Genomic DNA, 23,765 nt, shown 5'->3' with positions numbered 1-23,765 from the left:
GAAATACCTGTTACGCATTCAGCAGTGTGTGTGTGTGTGTGTGTGTGTGTGAGAGAGAGAGAGAGAGAGAGAGAGAGAGAAAGAGAGATACAAAGTGAGACTGAGCAACAGTAAAAATATAAGGTATCTTTCTCCCAATTCTTGATTATTTCCATTACCATATCCCTGTTGTTTCCTTATACATATCTTTTCAGTTACCCTCACAGGCAACTCTTTTATCATTTTGTCAAAATTCCTCCTCCAAACAAATACATAATCCTGATCACTCAACATCAACATCTACACTCTTACTTTCCCTTAATTCTCTAAATTCTCTGAGTATAGTCAATTGTAGCTGGAACTACTTTTTTCCTTTCATATAGTCATCAAAGAATGGAATTCTCACCTCTACTCCCTGAAAAAAATTATTTAAAAAACAAAAAAGCCTAAACATATAATTACATATTATTTGCCTAAACTAATCATGTCCTTCTTCTGATCTCACTCTACTTAAAAGTTGTACAACATTTCACATTGTTAGCTTTCTTGAAACTTTGGCCTTCCACCTATCTTTCTGATAATACTGTCTTATTGTTCTTCATTCTATTTATTCATCCATACACTCAGTTTTTTATTCATTTAATCTAGTAGGCATGCATTAGACTTCTGCCTTCTACTAAGAATTGTGTTTTTCTTAGTTTTAAGGAGACTTTATATCAATGGAGATAAAATGATGCAAATGAGTTAAAATATTATAGCAAGGTAAGTTTAATGGTAATGCAAATATGGTGTGATCAGAGGCTGAGAGGAAGAAGCACAGGTATCTGGTCAGGTTGAACAGCAGGAAAGGCATCCTCAAAGAAGTGACTACTGAGCTGAGTGTAAAAATTTTAAGAACAAATTAACCATGTATGTTTTTGAGGGAAGGTGAGGAAGGGAAACAGAGAGAGAAATGCATCAACTCATTGTTCCACTTAGTTGTAAACTCACTGGTTGCTTCTCATACATGCCCTGACCAGGGGGCAGGGGACACAAACCAGGGACTTCTGGTTCTAACTGGAGCCCTCAAGATTGAGCCAGTGACCTCAGCACTCTGGACAATGTTCTATCCATTGTACCACTGACCAGAGTATCATGTGTTTTGTAAAATTAGATGTTGCCTAAGCTTTCCTGCTCAGCTCCAGACCCTCTATAGCTTTAACCCCAGAGTTAGTGCTGATAACTTATTACCATATGTCTCAACACTAGTTTTTATACTAAGTTTTTATTTTGTCACAGATATTTCCACAAGGATTTCTAACTTCCTTATGCAAGCTTCTCTAAATTTAATTCTCTATAGCACGAATGATGTTGTAATAAAGCTGGCCCTCCATGTGTCCTCTCAGTGGACTACATCCCCATGGGGTAAAGTGGTGAGTTTTGTACTAGTGATTAGTAGATGCCCAGCTGCCCATCTGTAGACTGAAACTGTGTCTCCTCTCACTCTCAGTTTCCTAGAATTTTTCTGAAGAACCAGGGTGTATGGCCAGTAATCATGGCCATCGTGGCCATTCACATGCAGGTTCTCATTGAATTTGGGCAGATGGTAAAGAAACAGTGGAGCAAAAAACTGGTGGGCCATTGCTTTATTAAAGTCTCACACTGGCTGATAAGCAAACACTCAGGGCTCCCAAAGCCACCAACACTTTCTCTGGTTCCACAACCAGCAGAATCTTCTCTAGGTTCTCCTAGAATCAAAGGCCCCACCAGTGTCAGCGGAGCTCGCAAAGCCTCTCACCTCTGGTTTCCTATCTGCACACCTTCTCTTTCCCTGCCAACATGGCTTCTTCCTTCAGCACTCTGCATTCTCTCCCTCTCACTCTGCAAACATGGATTTCTTCTTTTTTCTCCTTTTCTCTCTTTTCAAAACTTTCTGACATCAAAACCTCTCCTCCAGCAAACATTAGCAAAACAGTGGCCCTTCCCAAGCAGGAAGGTAATTTGCAATTTCACAGACCCACATATATCAGGCACTGCATAGCCTCCAATGCAAACTATAAGTGAGTAAACAGTGGTTCTCTTTACTAAAAGTAACCTGAAATAGATGGCTTGATATTAGAATAGAGGAATTAAGAGTGTAGTGTAAGGAATAGAGAAAAATCCACATGGTTGGGTTGTAAAATCTGTTACCCTGCCTGGAAGTGAAATAGGGAAGGATTTGAAGAGTTGGCACAGTGCTTTAGGCAATCTTTAACTTAATATGCTGAGTCTGTAGAGTTGTAACTTATCCAATATCGCTGAGTAAGGTCAGTTTGTATACTAAATACTAGTTTGTAAACCATGACTGCCTGGCTCTGTAGTTTTAGAAAAAATGATGTTGTCTGCATCTTGAAACAGCTGGCTCTATGTGAATATTTGGAGGTGAGATGTGTAGAACAAGTGACAGTAACAAAGCTATAAATTCCATACCTAGAGTGCATTCATGAAGCCCACTGGCAACTCTTCCAAACCAGTCCTGGTCTTTCCAGAATGGAAGGGGCAAGCAGAGACAAGGGTAGCTTTGAGAGGTCGCTGATGGAACCCAGAGATAGAAATGCAGGAGAGAGAACTTTTTGTTTGAGGACTGGCCAGAGGACCCTATTATCAGAGATTGCTGATTAAAAGTGATTTGTTATTTGGAAGAAAGAGATTTGCAACAGTATATAGTCTCCCCTTAATTTAAGGGACCTTTTAAGAAGTGCAGGCAGCTTGGTACCCAGGTAAAGAGAGTAACGGAATTAGGGAAAATGGCAATGAAAAACCTAGACAGGAACACTTTCAGGAGTTAATCAGCGTGTTAGTAGGGATATGTTCAGAAAGGGTGTAGAAGCCCAAAAAGGAGGTGAGTTCTTGAAGGAGATAGTGCCTGGAGAGAGGGTGACCTAAAGGAGAAGACTGATGGAAAAAAGACTAAGTTGAGGCTGTAAACAAACAAACAAAAAAAGGTGACAGGATTGAAAGACATGCTGGTAGTTATAAAACTTCCATGGGGATGTCACGTACAGCCTAGGGAATATAGTCAATAATATTGTAGTAGTTACAGATGGTGCTAAGTGGGTACCGGAATTATTGAGGGGGGGGTCACTTCATAAATTAGATAATTGTCTAACCTGTATGCTGTATGCCTGAAACTAATATAAAATAATCTGGATCATCAACTGCAAATGAAAAATATTTTTTAAAGTAAAAAAATAAAAAGAAAAAAGAAAAGAAAGTAAAATTCATGTCCTTTAGAATTTTACTGAAGACAGGCACTTGCTTTATCAAAACTGTACAGGGTTGCTAAACTAGTTAGTGTTGTCCTGATACACTAAGGTTGCAAGTTGATCCCGAGTCAGGGCACATACAAGAATCAGCCAATGAATGCATAAGTAAGTGGAGAAACAAATCCATGTTTCTCTCCCTCTCCCCCTCTCTAAAATCAATAAAAGAAAAGTTTTAAACTGTACATGGTAAGGCAAATTTCTAAAATTATAAAAAATCCTTGCTATTTATAAAAAGTTCTCCCCCTGTCCTTATATAATTTTCATATAAAATTGAAATTTTATCCTGGCAACAATAGCTAAAGTGAAAATCTCTAGTAATAAACATGATGGCTTAGGTAGTGTATGAGGAAAAATAAACCAATTCTATGACTAAGTATGATCTAGCTCAGACACGACTGAAATGTTTGTATCGGCTTCCTGGTAAATCTGCATGAAATAAATGGACTTAGTGGAATTATTGTCAATTCAATTCATGTAAACACATATTTATTGATATGTAGTTGGACACTGTACTATGTTCTGTGGATTAAGGAGATGAATAAAACAGTGTCATAATCAAATATTGACAGAGGACTTACTAGAACCAGAAATTTTCTAGTTACTAAAATAATAGGGAGCCTACCTAACATAACCATAACTATGGATCAAACTCTGTTCCCTTGAGTACTTACTAGTAGTCTTATTTAAGCATATCCAAATTTAGCTCATGAACTCTTGATATTAAAATTCAGCTGAAGATCACTGGTTTTTCTGGTAAGGGGTAAAGGGATCTAACCATTATGGTCATATTATAAAAATAAAAAGAAAGCCTTTGCATTTCTAAAATGTGAGCTTTGTTCTAACTATCAAATTATTACTATGTCAGTTCTTTCTGATCACCAATAGTATTCTATTTTCCTTTTCAGAGCAGCAGCTCTCAAAACTTAATGTACATAGCCTGACTAGTGGTGATACAGTGGATAGAGCATAGACCTGGGACACTGGGGCCCCAGGTTTGAAACCATGAGGCTGCTGGCTTGAGCACAGGCTTGTCAGCTTGAGCGTGGGATCATCGAAGTGATCCCATGGTCTCTCTCTTGAGTCCAAAGGTTACTAACTTGAAGCCCAAAGTCACTGGATTGAGCAATAGGTCACTGACTCAACGTGAGCCCCCAGTCAAGACAGACACGTATGAGAAGCAATCAATGAACAACTAAAGAGATACAACTACAAACTGATACTCCTCATCTCTCTCCCTTTCTCTTCCACACAAAAAAAGTAATGCACATAAATATTGCTAAGTGTGTTTTATTTCTTTTAAAATAGATTTCTGTATTTCAATCACCAAAGATGTCAGTATATCTAATGTTAGCAAGTAGCCTAAATGGTTCTAACATAATTGGTCTATGAAAAATAATTTGAGAAACACTGCTTTATGGAAAAACCTTTATTTGAAAAGTAGTCTCCATTTTTTTTTCTAAAAGAACTTTCTCCTGGAACAGATTATTAAAACTGTATTCATTTATTTGGGGGCTTTCATTTTTACCAAAAATAAGTAAGTGTCATTAGATGGTATACTCTTTCAACTCTTCCTGTTACTTTGCTCCTTGTTTATGCTCAAACAATAGTGATTATGGCAGATTACAGTGTGATGCTGATTCATTGCCATGCCAACTGAGGAGAGGATTTAGCAAAACTCTCTAGAACTAGAGTTGGATTGTTTATATTGCCTATTTAATTTAATTATATTTGGTTGGTCCTATGAATTAATACTAATATGACAAAATTATTTAATCTGAAATATTAAAATCAATTTTAGTCCCAGGAAATCTGAAAAAAGTTGATTGAATCAGTGAAGGCATAATTAGGGTTGGGGGGAGGAATCACTCTAAGTATTTAAATAAGAGAAATTAAATTAAAAAAATTTGTTACACAGGTGATGAAACTGTGAAAAGTTTATCAGAAGGCATTGAAGTAGCACAGATTAGCATCAATTTCAGAGACAACGGGAGGGATTGGGATTACCAGAACTAAATGATTGATCTTTAGGGGAAATGTATCCACAGACAAAGATGGTGACTGAAACAGAAATAAAAGTAGAGAAATACTCTGGCTTCTGCCAAGAGAAAAGGTGGAAGCGAAGTAAGAAAATTATAAATTTGCTATAGTTTAAAACCTAGTCTGGGCCCTGGCTGGTTGGCTCAGTCGTAGAGCATCAACCCGGCATGTGGATGTCCCGGGTTTGATTCCCAGTCAGGGCACACAGGAGAAGCGCCATCGGCTTCTTTACCCTTCCCCCTCTCACTTCTCTTTTTCTTTCTCTATTTCTTCTCCTCTCTTCCTGCAGCCATGGCTCATTGGAGCAAATTGACCCCAGGTGGTGAGGATGGCTTCATGGCCACCGCCCCAGGCACTAATAAATGGTTCTGGTTGCAATGGAGCAAGGGCCCCAGATGGGCAGAGCATCATCACCTTTTAGTGGGGTTGCTGTGTGGCTCTCAGTCTGGGTGCATGCGGGAGTCTGTCTCTTCCTCCCCTCCTCCCACTAAAATAAGAAAAAAAAAATCTAGTCTGTTTGATTTGTTGTCCTTCGGTTTTGGTGGCATAACCTGAGATATTTAAGTGTTTAGATTTGGGCTTATCACCAAACTAAACTCTAATGATTCACTTTGTCTAATAGCCTTATTGTTTAATTTAGCAGGGTGGTAGAGCCAAGGAACAGCACAGAGGTGTATATTTTCCCCAAATTTATTCTAATAATCCTCCCAAATCTAATTTAATGCCAAGAACTTTGTCTCTGATAGTCTTTATAAGCCCCGTTTTATATTGTACAAAACCTGAACCTTAAACAGTGATTTAGTTGAGCATTAAGGCAAGGTGGAAGGGTGAGTAGGAGGCGTCATTCCAGAATGCCCTACATTAGCACTACAGTTTCATTCCGGGAGTGTGGTTCTTGAGATCCACAGACGTGAAAAAGAGTTGCTCTTCTCTGCATGCCTCTTCCACTGCAGACATTGTTCCTGGACTGCTCTGTGCATTTCCTGTAGGAGTCTCATGTGGTGGCCATGTGCGTTTGGCCATCTTCAGCTTCATATATCCTGATTTAGTCACAAATATCTTGCACCCATTTCCTAATGGATATCATCACTTCTCTTCGCCTACCTCTTTCACTTCTCCCACTTCTTCCTAACATAATGTGTTTTTAACACAGACTTCTTTCTTTCCTAAGGGAGTGGGCTCGATTTAATTGGCAAACTTTAGGAATGGCCAGTTCGAATTGCAACTTGAATGTGGCTACAAAGAGGTTTTCAGCTTTTTGTCTGAAACTCAGCATGACCTAGCTCTGAAAAGAAACCCTGTGCACCACTAAATGAGTGGACTGTGGTCAGCAAAGAGAAGACTGTGGAGCTGGCAATAGTGTGCCATTTAATTCAATTCCCAGAGTATTACAGTTATTGTTTTGTTGTTCTAGCCACGGTTATAATGTTTTGTTTTTACGGTTTTATATTCTTCATCTCACCTTAATGTGTTATGTAGCTGGATGGTGTTGGCCAAAGGATAGGAAGCTTTGGTGTATTTTTCTACATTGGTGGCCAGGCTGTCATGTCTTCTCCAGCTCCATTTTTCATATAAATTTGAGCAGGTTCCAATCCCTAAATGAAATATATTGTTGCAAAATGAGATCAGCCTTTGTGTAGCACAGTGTTTGGCTTGCAGTAAACATTTTTCTTATTTGTAAATATACCTCTTTGTAATTTACAAGGTTCATCAAGTCTTTCAGATGAATGGGATTCATTTAAACCTGAGAAATCATCACATGATAATACAAATGGTACCCTGCTTTTCCAAAAAGAAATGACTCAAAGACTGTTTCTCTTGCCAGAGAGGAATGAACCTTTCTCTTGCAAGCATCGTGAGTCATTGCTGTGATAACTGACTCTACAGAAGGACACTTTGAGGAAGAGACTGTCTGAGTTCCAATCCTCCAGTTACCTGCACAACAAAGGAAAAATTTAGACACTTGGGAATCAGTTCACCTTTTATAGGAGATAGAAGACTGCCTTATAGTTCCTGGTCAACCATTAACAAATCAAAGGATTCTAAACTCAGCATTCTCATTTGTAAAATGTGGAAATAGTGCCTATAGTTCAGGATTTTAGTGAAGAATTAGTATATGTGTGTGAACGTGCTTTAGAAATACCAAAACATTATGAAAACAATGGATATTAACAGCTTCCTCATCCTTGCTTCTAATTGCACAAGAAACTAATCATCTACCATGGAGGTGTTCTGTCACAGTGCAGGGGTTGGCATATGGCTACAAAATTATCTAATTAAATAATAGTGAAAGCACCTCTGATACCAGTGTAATCCAATTATATTTACCAGGTAAGAGAAATTAGACTGGACATTTAGTCTCTGGATTGGACAGCTCCCTGCTCATGAGCTGGCCTTTCAGAGCTGAAAAGGTTCATAGTGACCATCTACTCCAATATCTTAATTGCTTCATAAGAAAAACCACTGAAAACCAGGGGAGAATAGCATAATGCTAACCTTTACCAAAATTGTAGCAGAAATAATGGGCAGGATGCAGAAACTCATATATTCATTTGCCTATATTTGCTGACTCACCCATTTAATTCTCTTCTCTAATTTTCTGCCTTGCCAGGTGTCATTATTGATAATATTTTCATATGCCTTCATATTCTCCAACTCACTCTCTTTCATTTCATTCCTCCAGCATATTGGGGAATAAAGGGAGAAGGCGTAAAATTGGTAAAAAAAAAATGACTGAGGGAGAGAGAAGGGAAAGGAAGGAAAAGTGAACTGCAGAAGTTGGAGAAATTTAGTAGGCAATAGAATACAAAAAGGTAATGAGGATGGCTGGTCAAAGAGGCAAATGATTAAAAAGAAGTAGATGGAGTGCTGGGGTTTAGAACTGATTTCTAAGTACATGATAAGTTCTCATGTACTTACTCTTGTTTTACTTTTTTCCAATTCACATTTATTCCTCTGTCACCACTATAGTAAAAGGTGGTTCTCAAGCCACCTCTCACTGATAAGAATAATCAGAAAGTCTTGGTTAAAGACTTTGTATGGCTCATGAATTATTGTATTAATGACATCTCTTCTCATGGAATATGTCACTGACTAATTACAGGGATATCATGCAGAAATGTTGGGACAATGACACAGCACAGAAAACCAGATTCAGACCAGAATAGTTAAACCAAGAAACCAAATTAACAAAGGAAGTTAATCCCATTTCTTGAGCCAAGCTACCTCGTTGACCCTGGGACACATGAAGCTGGTTGGGATCCATAAGTTGAGTGAAATCTTCAGACTGCTCAAAATCATGTTTCCCCAAGGTCGTTAAGCTTGTTTGGATGGCAGACCCATGTAGGAATCCTAAGAAAAATGCGTAGTCCTAAAAACTCGCAATATTTCATTCAACATTAGGCATTCATAGACTTCCTAAACCTGTCTGTTGACTGCTTCTGTGTTCTTCTTATGCCACATATTAGAATCTGTGAAGGTGTGTTTGCTTATTAAAATTCAGATTCTTGATTCTCATCCCAAAGCCGTGTGTGATGCCAGTGGCCGAGGCCAAGTGGGTTCACATTGGGTTCGGGCAGATGGTACAGGGACTGAAGAGCCAGAAAACTTTGGGCCATTCCTGTTTAATAGATTCTCATATCAGAGCACTAGCAAACAGGCAGGGGAAAACTACTTCTCAGGGCAGGGGGTGGTGAGTAAAGAGCAGAATCACCCCTGGTGGAGGCAGGTGAGCAGGCAGAAAAAAGGCCACTCATAGTGGCAGGCAAGCAATCTGCCAAATAGACCCTCACAGTGGTGAGCAAGCAATCTGCCATCTGCCCTGAGGGTAAGCACCATAGCCTTACATAGGCTGTACACACATGGCTCTGCCATGTGTTCATGCACTAATCATACGAAGTATAAGCAAGCAAGCCTAACACCACTGCTTTACCTACATTCCACCCCTTTAGGGTGGCTCACCTCACAATCTTTGTGATAGGTATCTTCTGCGATGGTTCCTGTGCAAGGAGTGAGGTACATTATATAAACAGTAGAGACTACCACAACAGCACAAGCTGTATCAAAATGACAATAATTACAAAGATGCCTTCACAAAGACATCTCTCTGAGCACCCAAGGGAGAACACACTTCTACCTTAGGTGACCAGGTGCCAGTTGCCCAGGGAGTTAACTGAAGGTCCACCTCCAACCCCCTTCCCTACAGAGCCAACAAGGCCACCCATCATAGGTGGGGAACATGTACCATCCAGGGCCATGTTCATTGAAGAAAATGTACTTGGTGTCTCTCCGGAGGTGCTAGGACCCCCCTCAGGGTCTCTCATATGTTCCACAAGTGGCATCCAGCAAGGGAGCTGGTGCCCCCTCTTGTCACACTCCCTGCTTCAAGAATCCATTACACCACTCAATGATCAGCCCACAACAGACAGCCCAGATATCTGTGCTAATCACCCAGGGTGAAGGTCCATTACAGGCTACTGGCCATACAGCTCTTTGATAACAGACCCTAGCACCTTCTCATAAGTGCTCTCTCCATTGCCACAAGCCCCATTCAAACCCCTCAGAGGTCCAAGCTTATAGGGCCTGGGAAGGTCAGATACATTCAAAGGCCCGTGCCGCCTTGACAGTTAGTTCTCTTAGAGGCTCCTGTTGATTTTTATTGGCAGCTCTCTCCAACGTATAATCTTACCACCAGGCAACCTGAACACCAGCCATTTTCTTGACTGCTACTGGGGCCGACTACTTCCCCCACTTTTTCAGCAGCTAGAACATCTGTACTGGCTTAAGCTGCCACCAAAGCTCTAGCAGGACTTTGTTAGATCTGCCATCTAATTTCTCTCTATCTTCCCTGGCCATAATCAAATCTACCCACATCTGTGTTTGGGTAACCTTTATAGGCCCGTTTCTCTTGTCCGGGAGTGGGGCAGCACAGGCAGCAGCTCACACAGAGTTTGGGGCTGTGCTGCCTCCACCTCTCTCAAATATGCCACCATAAGTGTAACAGTATTAATGGGCTGCCCCACACAAGGGCTGAAGATAGCCACTAGTGACCCAAAAAGGGCTGACAGGGCACTACAAAGAATCAGGTCCCTCTTCTCTGCAGCAAATACTTCCTCATCTGGCTCACAAGACTTCAGGATGAAAGCAGCATTTCTCATACCTAGTTCCCAGAGGACCTGCTGCAGCTCAGTATATGGCTACCCCCAACTAGTCTCTGTCATGCTGCCAGACCGTATGAATGGCAGCCATCACCCATTCTAAAAGGGTGTGATTTCTTGGATTGTCATGGTAGTCCTGAAGGTGCTGCCTCATTGAGGAGTGCATGGATGGGTTGACTAATTTCTCCATCCCTGTTCTGGAGAGCATGATGCCATCCACTCCTATATTCCACAATTGCAGCAACCAAACTGCCACACACTCGGTGGGTTTCTGCCTGAATTTTGCCCCTACCTCCATCCTCCATCAACTCTGTCTGGGGGTAGGACTGGACCAGAGAGTGCTCCACTACTTATAAAGGCGGTTGTTTCTGGCCCTGAGGCATGTTTGGCTACTGTGTTTTTACCTTCTGGGTGACCACTGGTTAGGCTCTGAGTCTTCCAACAGTGGTTTTAGCCTGAACTTCTGAATGGAAATGCCTGCTCCTACCAATCAGAGCCACTCCACTGGCAAAAATGCAATTCCTTCTTCAGTGACTGCTTTGACTCTTGCAGCTGCTTGCTTTCAGCCTGAAGCTGAAACTCAAGCTCTTGAACCTACAGTTGTTTCTCACACTGCCATTGCCAGCATTTGGCTTCTAGGGCAAACTGGAGCTCTCGAACTCAGGTGGCCTCACACACGGAACTTTCAGTCTTCATTTTCAGAGCTGTAAAAAATGCCCAGCCCATGGTCCCCAACAGCGTAGCCATAGGGAACCATGTACTCAAGAATGGCCACCCCTCTCTCTACTCTACCCTTCAAGGATATTGGTGGCTCCATATCGATCTGATCCGAATCCTGCCCACTATGCCAGATGTAATGCCAAGGCTGAGGCTAGGCAGATTCACGTTAGATTTGGGCAGATGGTTGAGAAACTGCAGAGCCAGAAAGCTTTGGGCCATTGCTGTTTAATAGGTTCTCACAATGGTAGATGAGCAAACAGGCAGGGGAAATCCACTTCTCCTGGCAGCCAGTGAGCAAAGAGCAAAATCACCCCTCACGGAGGCAGGAGAATGAACAGGAAAACGTCCCCTTACCATGGTAGGCAAGTGATCCACCATCTGCCCTGAGGGCAAGCACCCATAGCTTTACATAGGCTACACACACATGGCTCTGCCACATGCTCACACACTAATCATGCAAAGTACAAGCCAGCAAGCCTAACAGCTGTTTTCCCTATAGCATGAAAATGTTCTCTTTCTGTGTATGGTAGCTAAGAATTTGCATTTTCAACAAGCTCTAGAGCTGATTCTTATGCAATCTAAAGTTGGAGAACCTCTGTTTTAAGTATCTTTGAGCCCAGATAAATACCATCCATCTTACAAAAATAATTTTGAGAGAGCCCCACAAACTCAGCCATCCTGTTCCAACTTCAACAATGTTGCCATACTGCACATATTGAAACTAAGATGAACATTGCCCCTAGAAAGAGCAGTGGTTCTTGGTTCTTTTTTTTTTTTTCCTGCATTGAAGGTACCCAAGATAGGAGAGCATCTAATTTAGTGTGAGCCTCAGAAGGCATCTAAGGGTGCGTCCCATTTCCTAGCAACACCTGAAAGAGTAATCTAAGCTCTTATATTCAGTTTACAAAATGTTATGGTTCCATGTATCCTTAAACTCCATCCATAATGACAGAAAATGTTATCCTCCTTGTAACTTACCATGGTTTATGACAAACTTTTCACTGTATCCCTCTGGTTTAGAAATATGAAGCCAGTGTAGTTAGTAAAAAGTGAAAGAGGCTGTCCTGATTATTCCATTAAAATGCAAGTACACACTGTTTGTTTATCTCCCTCTGGGAGAAGCTGGGAAACTGCTTTTGTTGGGGAAAATAATAATAAAAAAAAAGTCTTTAAGTGTTGACTCCACATTTTCAGAGCTTGATAAGTCCTTCTGAGTATAGCACTCCATCACTTTTCTCAGCAGGTTATAATTACTCATAACTTAAAGGTTTTATCTCTGGGCTGCCTATAATAAAAAGGGAGAGGGAAAAAAGGTAAATCTCTCACTCACTGGAAATGTAGATATTTAATTAAGTATCATAGATAATTATTTCAGTCTCTTGTGTGACAATTGCACAATCTTGGACTTTGGAGTGGAGGTAGGGAGAGCATCTGTTAGATTGATGAGCATTTATAAAGTAAAGATTTCTTAATACATCATCTGTGTATGTGTATGTGTGTGTTTCTGTTGTGTGCTTCTACGGCTGTGCCTGAGGCTCATCCTGGTGTCTGGCTTCTGAATCTCATAGTGCTTGATACATATTTGCATTCTCTTTAAGAACCCATCACAGTAATTTTATTTATTTTTTATTTTTTAATTACAGTTGACATATAGTGTTATGTTAGTTTCAGGTATACACCATAGTGATCAGACCATCATATAACTTACAAAGTGATCACTTCAATAATTCTAGTACCCATCTGACAACACACATAGTTATTACAGTATGTATGTATATATGTATGTATTTATTTATTTATTTTGTGGCAGAGACAGAGAGAGTCAGAGAGAGGGACAGATAGGGACAGACAGGAAGGGAGAGAGATGAGAAACATCAATTCTTCGTTGCGGCTCCTTAGTTGTACATTGATTGATTTCTCATATGTGTCTTGATTAGGGAGCTACAGCAGATCGAGTGACCCCTTGCTCGAGCCAACGACCTTGGGCTCAATCTGGTGAGCCCTGCTCAAACCAGATGAGCCCGTGCTCAAGCTGGCAACCTCGGGGTCTCGAACCTGGGTTCTCCAGATACCAGTCCAATGCTCCTGCCACAGCGCCACCGCCAGTCAGGCTAGTTATTACAGTATTATTAATTTTTTAGCCTTTGTCTTTTCCTTTATTATTAATTTTAATGGGGTGACATTAAAATTAATGATCAATCAGGGAACATAGGTTCAGAGAAAACATCCCCAGGTTATTTTGATATTTGATTATGTTGCATACCCATCACCCAAAGTCAAATTGCCTTCCATCACCTTCTGTCTGGTTTTCTTTGTGCCCCTCCCCGACCCCCCCTTCCCTTCCCCCCCCCATAACCACCACACTCTTGTCCATGTCACTGAGTCACATTTTTATGCCCCACCTATGTATGGAATCATATAATTCTTAGTTTTTTCTGATTTACTTATTTTACTCAGTATAATGTTATCAAGGTCCATCCATGTTGTTGTAAATGATCCGATGTCATCATTTCTTATGGCTGAGCAGTATTCCATAATTGACTATAATCATTATGCTGTACTTTTACATCCCTGTGACTATTTTTATAACTGGCAACTTATAGTTCTTAATCTATTCACCTCTTTCACCTAGTCCCTCAAACCTCCTCCCATCTGGCAACTATCTATTCCTTCTCGGTATTTTTAAACTACAAAATAATTATTTTATCCTCACTTCAGCTTTTCTTGTATCTCCTCTTGTCCCTTTTCTTTTCCTTTTCATTAAATTTATTGGTGTGATGTTGTTTAACAAAATTATACAGGTTGGCCTGACCTGTGGTGGCGCAGTGGATCAAGCACCGACCTGGAATGCTGAGGTCGGCGGTTCAAAACCTTGGGCTTGCCGGGTCAAGGCACATATGGGAGTTGATGCTTCTTGCTCCTCCCCCCTTCTCTCTCTCTCTCTCTCTCTCTCTCTCTCTCTCTCTCTCTCTCCCCTCTAAAATGAATAAATAAATAAAAATAATTTTAAAAAAATATGAAAAAATATTATACAGGTTTCCGGTGCACAGTTCTACACTACATGTTCTGTACACTGTATTGTGAATTCACCACCCCAAGTCAAATCTCCTTCTATCACCATTTATCCCCATGCCCTCCTCCACCTCCCTTCACCCACCTCAACCTGCAGTCACCACACTGTTGCCCATGTCAATGAGTTTATTCCTTTTTTTTTTTTTTTGCTCAATCTTTCCACCCCCATACTCAGCTCTCAAAGCCCTCTTTTGACAGCTGTCAGCCTGCTCTCTCAGTTTGTCTCTATTTTATTTGTTAGTTCATTTTGTTCATTAGATTCCACATCTAAGTGAAATCATATAATCATGTCTTTCCCTGACTGACGTGTTTCACTCAGTGTACTGCTCTTCAAGCCCATCCATGCTGTTGCAGATGGTAAAATTTCCTTCTTTTTTATAGCTGTGTAGTATTCTACTGTGTAAATGTACCACAATGTTTTTATCCACTCATCTACTAATGAATATTTGGGCTGCTTCCAAACTTTGCCTATTGTAAATACACAGCAAAGAACATGGAAGTACTTATATTTTTTCAAATTAGTATTTGAGTATCTTTGGATAAATTCCCAGAAATTGAATCGCTGGGTCAGAAAGCAGGTCTACTTTTAATTTTTTGAGGTAATTCCATATAGATTTCCACAGCGTCTACACCAATCTGATTTCCGTCTAACAGAGGGTTTCCTTTTCACATCCTTGCTAGCACTTGCTGTTTTTTTATTTATTGATATTAGCCATCTGACAGGTGAGGTGATCTCTCATTGTGGTTTTAATTTGCATCTCTCTGATGATTAGTGATGTTGGGCATCTTTTCATATGTCTATTGGCTGTCTGTATATCCTCATTGGAAAAGTGTGTATTCAGGTCTTTTGTCCATTATTTTTTTAAATTGGATGTTTTTGGGTGTTGAGTTGTATAAGTGCTTTATGAATTTTGGATGTTAACCCCTTATTAGATGTACTCTTGGAAAATATGTTCTGCCATTCAGTGAATTGTCTTTTCATTTTGTTGATGGTTTTCTTACAGTGTGAAATCTTTTTAGTTTGATGTAGTCCTATTTGTTTGTTTTTTCTTTTGTTTCTCTTGCTCAAGGATATAGATCAGAAGAAAATATTACTATCAATAAGGCCTGAGAATTTACAGCCTATATTTACCTCTAAATTTTTATGGTTTCAAGTCTAACATTTAAGTTTTTGATTCATTTTGTGTTTATTTTGTGTGGTAGAAGGAAGTGGTTTAGGTTTATTTTTTACATATTTTTGTCCAATTTCTTAACACTATCTATTGAATAGGCTATCTTTACCCTGTGGTATGTTTTGCCTCCTTTACCATATATTAATTGACTGTAAAGGTGTGCCTTCATTTCTGTGTCCTCTATTCTGTTCTATTGATCTAAATGTCTGTTATTATGCCAGTACCATGCTGTTTTGATTACTATGTAGGCCAATGTTTTTTATATATAACTAGCATTTATATGTGGTATATCTGATATAACCTCATAGGACATAAAGTAGAAAAGGCAAACTAGAGTTCTGTGTGGATTTTAAATATGGTCAGGGGAAGACATGGCTCTTTCAAAGCTAATGTAGGCTGTTTTGAAAAATTATCTCAAAAAATTAAAAAGAAAATTGCCTTAACCCTTTGAGTAGTGGGTATTTTTTTTATGCTTACTGACCCCCAGGATTGAGTTTTTTTTTTTTTCAAAAAATGAAATTAGTTTTAGTTACAGTTTTATTAACTTAAAATCATGTTTCTTTGACAACCAATTTATGCAAACAAGAAGAATATACATTTGCCCTTTTTTAATGTTGCTTTATACATTTTTAAAATAGAATTTTTGTATGATCGTACTCTGGATGGTCAGGAGGCGCAAGGATGTACATGAACATTCATACTACTCAAAGGGTTAATGACCCAGAAATTTCACTTCTGAGAATATATTAAAAGAAAGCTGAAACACTATTTAGAAAGAATATATTCACCCCTATGTTCATTGCAGTGTCATTTACAACAACCAAGATATGGAAATAGCCCAAGTACCCATCAGTAAATGAGTGAATAAAAAAGCTGTGGTAAAATTTACAAAGAACTCATAAAACTCAACAACAAACAAAAAAACAATCCAATAAAAAAATGGGAAGAGGACATGAACAGACACTTCTCCCAGGAAGAGATACAAATGGCCAACAGATATATGAAAAGATGCTCAGCTTCATTAGTTATTAGAGAAATGCAAATCAAAACTACAATGAGATACCACCTCACTCCTGTTAGATTAGCTATTATCAACAAGACAGGTAATAGCAAATGTTGGAGAGGCTGTGGAGAAAAAGGAACCCTCATTCACTGTTGGTGGGACTGTAAAGTAGTACAACCATTATGGAGGAAAGTATGGTGGTTCCTCAAAAAACTGCAAATAGAACTACCTTATGACCCAGCAATCCCTCTACTGGGTATATACCCCAAAACCTCAGAAACATTGATATGTGAAGACACATGTAGCCCCATGTTCATTGCAGCACTGTTCACAGTGGCCAAGACATGGAAACAACCAAAAAGCCCTTCAATAGAAGACTGGATAAAGAAGATGTGGCACATATACACTATGGAATACTACTCAGCCATAAGAAATGATGACATCAGATCATTTACAGCAAAATGGTGGGATCTTGATAACATTATAAGGAGTGAAATAAGTAAATCAGAAAAAAACAAGAACTACATGATTCCATACATTGGTGGAACATAAAAATGAGACTAAGAGACATGGACAAGAGTGTGGTGGTTACCAAGGGTGGGGGGGAGGGAGGATATGGGAGGGAGGGAGGGAGAGAGTTAGGGGGAGGGGGAGGGGCACAGAGAACTAGATAGAGGGTGACGGAGGACAATCTGACTTTGGGCGAGGGGTTTGCAACATAATTTGATGACAAAATAACCTAGACATGTTTTCTTTGAATATATGTACCCTGATTTATTAATGTCATCCCATTACCATTAATAAAAATTTATTAAAAAAAATAAATAAATAAAATAAAATGTTCAATTATAATAAAAAAAAAAGCTGTGGTACATTTACACAATGGAGCACTACACAACCACAAAAAAGAAGGAAATATTACTTTTTGTGACAGCATGGATGGACCTGGAGATTATTATGATAAGTGAAATAAGGCCATCAGAGAAAAGCAGGTACCATATGTTCTCACTTATATGTGGAATCTAATGAGCAAAATAAACTAACAACATAGAAACAAACCAATAGGTATGGAAAACAGACTGATAGCTGTTAGAAGGGTTGGAGGTTGGGGACTCTGGGTGAAATACATGAAGGGATTAAGCAAAGAAAAGAAAACCTTATTGACACAGGCAACAGCATGGGAATCCTAGGAAGAAAAGGGCATCGGGGAGGTGGAGAAGGGTGAAGGGGGATAAATGGTGAAGACAGGAACTTGTCTTGGGGTGATGAACACACTATGCAATATACAGATGATGTAATGTAGAATTGTACACCTGAAACCTGTATAAGTTTATTAACCAATGTCACCCCAAGAAATTTAATAAAAATTAAAAAAAAAACTTATACTAAAATATCTCTGAAGACTTTCTCTCTTTGTTCCTTCTACCCTGGACTCAAGCAGGTTGAAAAGTTTCCAGGCACTCTGATTACAGGGATGAGGCCTGGTGACTGTCCGTCACTGCTGGAGATTGTTTCTGGAACAAAGATGTTTTGGAGATCCGAGAAGTAGGCTTTTTTCCTAGATCTTTGGCACTACCCAGACAGAACATTTCCTGTACCCAGACCAAGGAAAACCTGATTTGTAGTGTTTTCCAATATACATGATTTCAATACTCCCATTATGGTGAATTGAGAGACTGTGCTGTATCTGTCCCGTTCTTTACAATCCACAGACTGCCAGTGTCATTCACACCTCAGAAATTTCGCTGCTGTTTCTTTTTTATACCAGAAATATTCCTCCCTTTGGCTATCACCTAGCCATCTCTACCTTTCTTTATTTTAGGGCTCCACTGTAATGTCACCTCCTCAGGGAGGCCTTCCCTGACCACATATTGCTTTCTATCCACTTTTTCTTCATAGCATTTATCATGATCTGAAACTATATATTTTTAGTTTATTCATGACTTTCTCCATTAGAATAGAAACTAAGAAATTAGTTTGGTTTCTTTATTATGGCAGCTCCAGTGCCTACAATAAAGGTGACATGTGATAGACACTCAGAAATAAGCATGGGATTAATAAATAAAATGTATGAATAATCAGTAGTCATCAGATGAAAACTATAACAACTTTTTACAATTCTGGAATTTTTTTAACTTTAAATATATCAGGAACTGTTTGTTCTGCTGTGTCTTCTATATTTCTCTTTCTACATGAGTGTCTGTGGAGTATATGTGAGGTTTGTCTGCTAGTCTAGGAGCCTCTTGGAGGAAGGATCATTTGCATTTACTCTTGATGTCCCCATGCCTGGGATAGAGTAGAAGCATTCTCGCATTCCCCCCCCCCCTCTCTCTCTCTCTCTCTCTCTCTCTCTCTCTCTCTCTATATATATATATATATATATATATATATATATATATATATATATATATGGAAAAGATGAACTTAACACATTTCTGATTTTTCTTATTTTGTATCTCTCAGCAATGGTTAGCAATAAATGTGTTATACTAAAAAGGGTCTGTGTGCATCTGTCAGGGCCAGAAAGACTTGAGAGCCTATAAATACACTATATTTAGCTCCACAAACATGCTGGAAGGAGATACTATAAAGTCAGGGGATGCAGTGCATTTTGGCAGCTGCCCATGAGTAGCAGCTAAAATCCCTGGGGTCTCAGTGCAAAGAAGGAACAGTCCTGTGGTTAAACAGACTAATGGTGCCCATGGGAGCCTCAGAAAACATTCAGATGCCAGACATTCTTAAATATGTTTTAAGATGTCATATTAGATCACTAATAAATTGAGCCTCCTAAGATATTCTCAAAGTTAACTGTTCCTGGAGAATCTGCCAGAAAAAGGCATGAGCCTACAGGAGGCCCTATGAGGCCATGGCTTTTCCAGATTGGCCTTTCTTCATACATAGCTGAGTCACTACGTAAGACAAAGAATTCAACTAATAACGCAGAATAGGGAAAGTGTGGAAGGACATGCAGCTGTGTTTGACGTCAGCAAGGAACTACGACAAACTTGTAAAAAGCCCATTATTTTTATGTGTTAGGATAATTTGCTTAGAAAGACATGTAGAAAGGTAAGAGTATGCCTCCTCTAACTAAGTAAAAAAAAATCCAGGTATGATAGACCACTGGGGTGGGTGAGGGGGTATTGAGGGGACGCTGTGGGATTGAAAAAGAAGGATGCTGAATGAGTTAGAGAGAAGTTTCATATCTCAATAATTTACTATGTAATTACTCTGGAGGAAGTTTCCTCTCAAGGGGGAAAGGAATAGGAAGAATACAAAGCTCTCATGTTCTGCTGGGTCCTTGATCCTGTGAGGAAAGCACTGCTGACATTTTGAGGCAATAGAAAGATCACAGTAATTGAGAAAGAAGGGTAGGGGGGGCTAGGGATGAGGCAATGAAGGAAGGGAAGGCTGCTTTTTATTTCCTGTTTTTCAAAGGTTAATATTGAAAAGGGTTTTTAAAGTTCTGAAATCTAACCTCTTCATTTTGCTTCAACTTTCTGGGTTAGGTTTACCATCTGTAAACTGCTCAAAGCTACAGGGATGGATTTTGGTAGTTAGGGCTTGGATCCAAGAAGTTTCTCCTTAAGCCAGTCGACTTTTGCACAATACTTCCCTGGGGTACCCTTAAACTAATGTGTTACAACTTACATTTTAAGTACAATATGGAAAAAGTGTGTAATAGGCCAAGGAGTCAATGTAGATCTACAAGATAGGAGGGTTGAAGACATTTAGAAGAACTATGGAAATCAGAAAGGTACGGGTAAGGGCATGATGCACCCTCTGTGGTGGATTTTATTATCCCAGGAAACTTGATCATTATAGTTTACACCTGACACTGAAAGTTGCCTTTCTCTACCACCCCCACCAGCAATACTGCCATGAATAGCAGGGCCTTTCTTCTACCTACCCTAACTCAGGTTTGTTCAAAGTCACAGGCTTTAATTCACTCGGAGGCATATTTAGCTGATGCAAGCCCGGCTGGTCAAATAGTTCAGACAGTGGGATGGAATCTGATACCAAGAAAGACAAAGCAGGAGTAAAGATGGTAAGTGAGGTCTTCTGAGAGTCAAGAATTTATATGGTATAAGAAGCAAGACTGTGGAGAAATGAATTGCAGTCCTATAATTTCATTGGACTAATTTTGAGACCTTGAAGCTCAATTTCCTCTCTATAAAATGAGGAGATTTGTCATGATGTCCTAATGGTGCCAATGTACTGCAATTAAGTCTGTTCAAGAAATAATCCTTATCTTGATTAGGTAAATAGGACTTGATTAATAGTACTCTGATTAACCACTGCTTCTCAAAATGTCCTAGAGGGTTCTACCCATTTACCCAGCAATTCACCATTTTCTCTGAGCAGAAATGAAAAATGCTCTAACCCTCAAGATAGAGATCAAGCTAACATCCAAATGCTTTGAGACAGAAAGCACTTGTATAGATGGTTATGGTTTGCCTTGCAAGTGGGATGGCATTGGCAGGAGAAGATGATGAGGGAAAAACGAGAGGGGGAGCATAAAGGAGAGGTTCCTTTAAAACCTCAAAAAGACTTTCCACCTCTTTTCTGCTCTTTCATAGAGACTTCACCTGGCAGCCAGATTACCTTAATGGTCTGCCTATAAAGGCCCACCCCACGCTTTCAGAGCTAGACACACATTCTCCATCGCTGCCTTGCTCCTTTGATGCTGTCACATGTCCTTCATTTTCTACATTTTATTCATCCTCTGCCTTTAAGCTACAGGATAAAAGTGCTTGGCATTAAAAAAAATCAGCTTACAATTTTAAAGGGGCAGACATCTTGTGCCGCCTTTGATTTCCTTGTAGGAGAAAAAAAATCCTTACTTTCCTTTAAAGGGGAAACGAGAGATTTTTCCGCTTCCTTCTCCTCCTTCCCACCCTTCGTCACAACTCTCCCATTTTTAGCAGTAAGAAATAACACTGAGTGTAGTACAGAAAAGGCATTGTCTCCTAGGAAGCACTTATGCCATGATAGTGAATAAAAACGCCCGAACATTCATTTACCGCTAAACAATGACAAAAGGTAATTAGACTGTTTCAAAGCACTGTGCTGTATTCGACATCTGTTATACATTGGTTGAGATAACTGTTTTTTAAAACTAGGCAGTGTTGAGGAGGAAAGGTAACCAATAGAATATAATGCTATAGCCTTTGGAAACTATAATAAGGGTACGTAAAAGAGGTATAAAGCAGAAATGGAGTAAAAATCCCACTGTACAAAGGAAGCACTGTATGATGGAATTTTCTCTGTGTGAAAATACTCAACTAAGAAAATGTGGCAATAAGACTACACTTTTGACTTTCTCTTTAAAATAAGCCTGACCTTAAAATATGGAAGGGCACAGAGCATTTTTAAAAAGGGTAAGTAGTAATGCTAAGGGCTAAAAGTTAGCCAGATATGAAGTGTTGAATACACACAAAGGGAGGAAAGGAAATGGTAGGTTTTCAGATAGGATAAATGACTACTTCTACAACAGGTGTCTAGAACTCAAATGAAAAGTAAATGTCTGGAGATCATCTTTAGACTTGAACAAGAACTGATGCAGGAGATATGTGTCAGTATATTAAACACACACACTTACACAGTTCTGGATAGAAGGAAAACACATTGAAGAAATCTGTCATCCAGATATTAAACTCCAGGAAGTGAAACTGTGCCAAAATGTGGGAATTGAAAAAAAAATTAAAGGGAAGCGTCAGAGTTAAATAAACCACAAAAAAAACCTGGAAACATTTAAAACCATCTCGTGGGAAATCCAGATTAAATGTATTCCAAGGATCAAACAGACCAAGGGCTGGTAAAAGTAACATGAAGCTGCCTTCGTAACCAGCAAAGTCAAACAATCTCTTGTTGGAAGGAGCAAAAAAGACATCTATGGAGGAGAGAAAAGCAATTAAGAACTGAAAAATTAACCAACCAGAGCAAGCCCCAAGCATGCAAGAAATCAACATAGGAGAATCCCATGAGAAGTGTTCAAAATTTAATACTAAAGGTGTTTTTCCATCAGGTAGCTAGCTGTGTTTTGGTCAGGCCTCTTGGAAGCTCCCGGAAGCCTGAACTTCAAGGGGTCAGCATCCTTTAGGGAGTTTGAATGATCATTTGATGGTCAATCAGTGTATAAATGGTGGGCTTAGGAGAAAAAAGAAAAATCTGAGAATTTGATTGAACTATTCCTTCTCTTTATTTATTTGGTCAATAAACCTCCAAAAATTGCTAATGTTTCATAGTGATTAGATAAAATAATGACAAAATCACTGGCCGTTTTACTTCCATACTGGCCTTACTGATGGTACACCTAATAAATGCTTACAGACCCTCCTCTATTCTATAGGTGGTAAAAATTTATAACAAAACTGTTGGAACTCCTCTAAACTTACCACATTTTAAAACAAAATTTTAAAAACCATTAAAATTGATATTGGGAAAATATTTTGTTCTTTTAATACAAAGTAGAATCTTTCTTAAAATTAGAAAATCAGCCCTGGCCGGTTGGCTCAGCGGTAGAGTGTCGGCCTAGTGTGCGGAGGACCCGGGTTCGATTCCCGGCCAGGGCACACAGGAGAAGCGCCCATTTGCTTCTCCACCCCTCCGCCGCACCTTCCTCTCTGTCTCTCTCTTCCCCTCCCGCAGCCAAGGCTCCATTGGAGCAAAGATGGCCCAGGTGCTGGGGATGGCTCTGTGGCCTCTGCCTCAGGCGCTAGAGTGGCTCTGGTCGCAATATGGCGACGCCCAGGATGGGCAGAGCATCGCCCCCTGGTGGGCAGAGCATCGCCCCTGGTGGGCGTGCCGGGTGGATCCCGGTCGGGCGCATGCGGGAGTCTGTCTGACTGTCTCTCCCTGTTTCCAGCTTCAGAAAAATGGAAAAAAAGAAAAAAAGAAAATCAAACATAAAGAAACATACAAAAAATAGGCTCAAGAGACTTTGGGGCAAATGCGGTACTCGCCTCCTCCTATAACTACATCAAAATTACAGCTAAACTACAGAAAAACCATTATTCAGAACCATCTGGAATCTGGTTGAATGGAAGTCCTACCACTAGGGAATTAAAGTCACATCAGGACTTGTAGGAGGTGCAGAGATGCCAAACAGATTGGTCCCATACCTATGTGTGGCAAATAAATATTGGAGGGCTTTCTCAGCTGTAGAGGTCCCTACGGAAGAGCAAGGTGTTCCACTTTCACACCAAGCCCCTATCCCAGAGCTCCAGTGCCAGGAAGAAAAGTCTCTATACTTTTGGCTGTAAAAACCAGCAGGGATTGAGGCTGAGGAAGACGAAGACTGCTGGAGTCCCAGACAGATCCTCCTAAAGGGTCCATGCACAGA

The 23,765-nt window shown here is 39.8% G+C and overlaps 1 protein-coding gene across 3 annotated transcripts in view; it reads left to right on the top strand.

Annotated features, from left to right (window-relative positions):
• LSAMP (limbic system associated membrane protein) overlaps positions 1-23,765 on the top strand; it is a 741,157-nt gene that overhangs the window by 259,936 nt on the left and 457,456 nt on the right. The gene's annotated exons all lie outside the window — the stretch shown is intronic.

The sequence above is a fragment of the Saccopteryx bilineata genome, chromosome 8 (genome assembly GCF_036850765.1).
Source record: "Saccopteryx bilineata isolate mSacBil1 chromosome 8, mSacBil1_pri_phased_curated, whole genome shotgun sequence".
Taxonomy (NCBI): Eukaryota; Metazoa; Chordata; class Mammalia; order Chiroptera; family Emballonuridae; genus Saccopteryx; species Saccopteryx bilineata.
The sequence above is the reverse complement of the archived record's forward strand: the minus strand, read 5'-3'. Positions and strand labels throughout refer to the sequence as shown.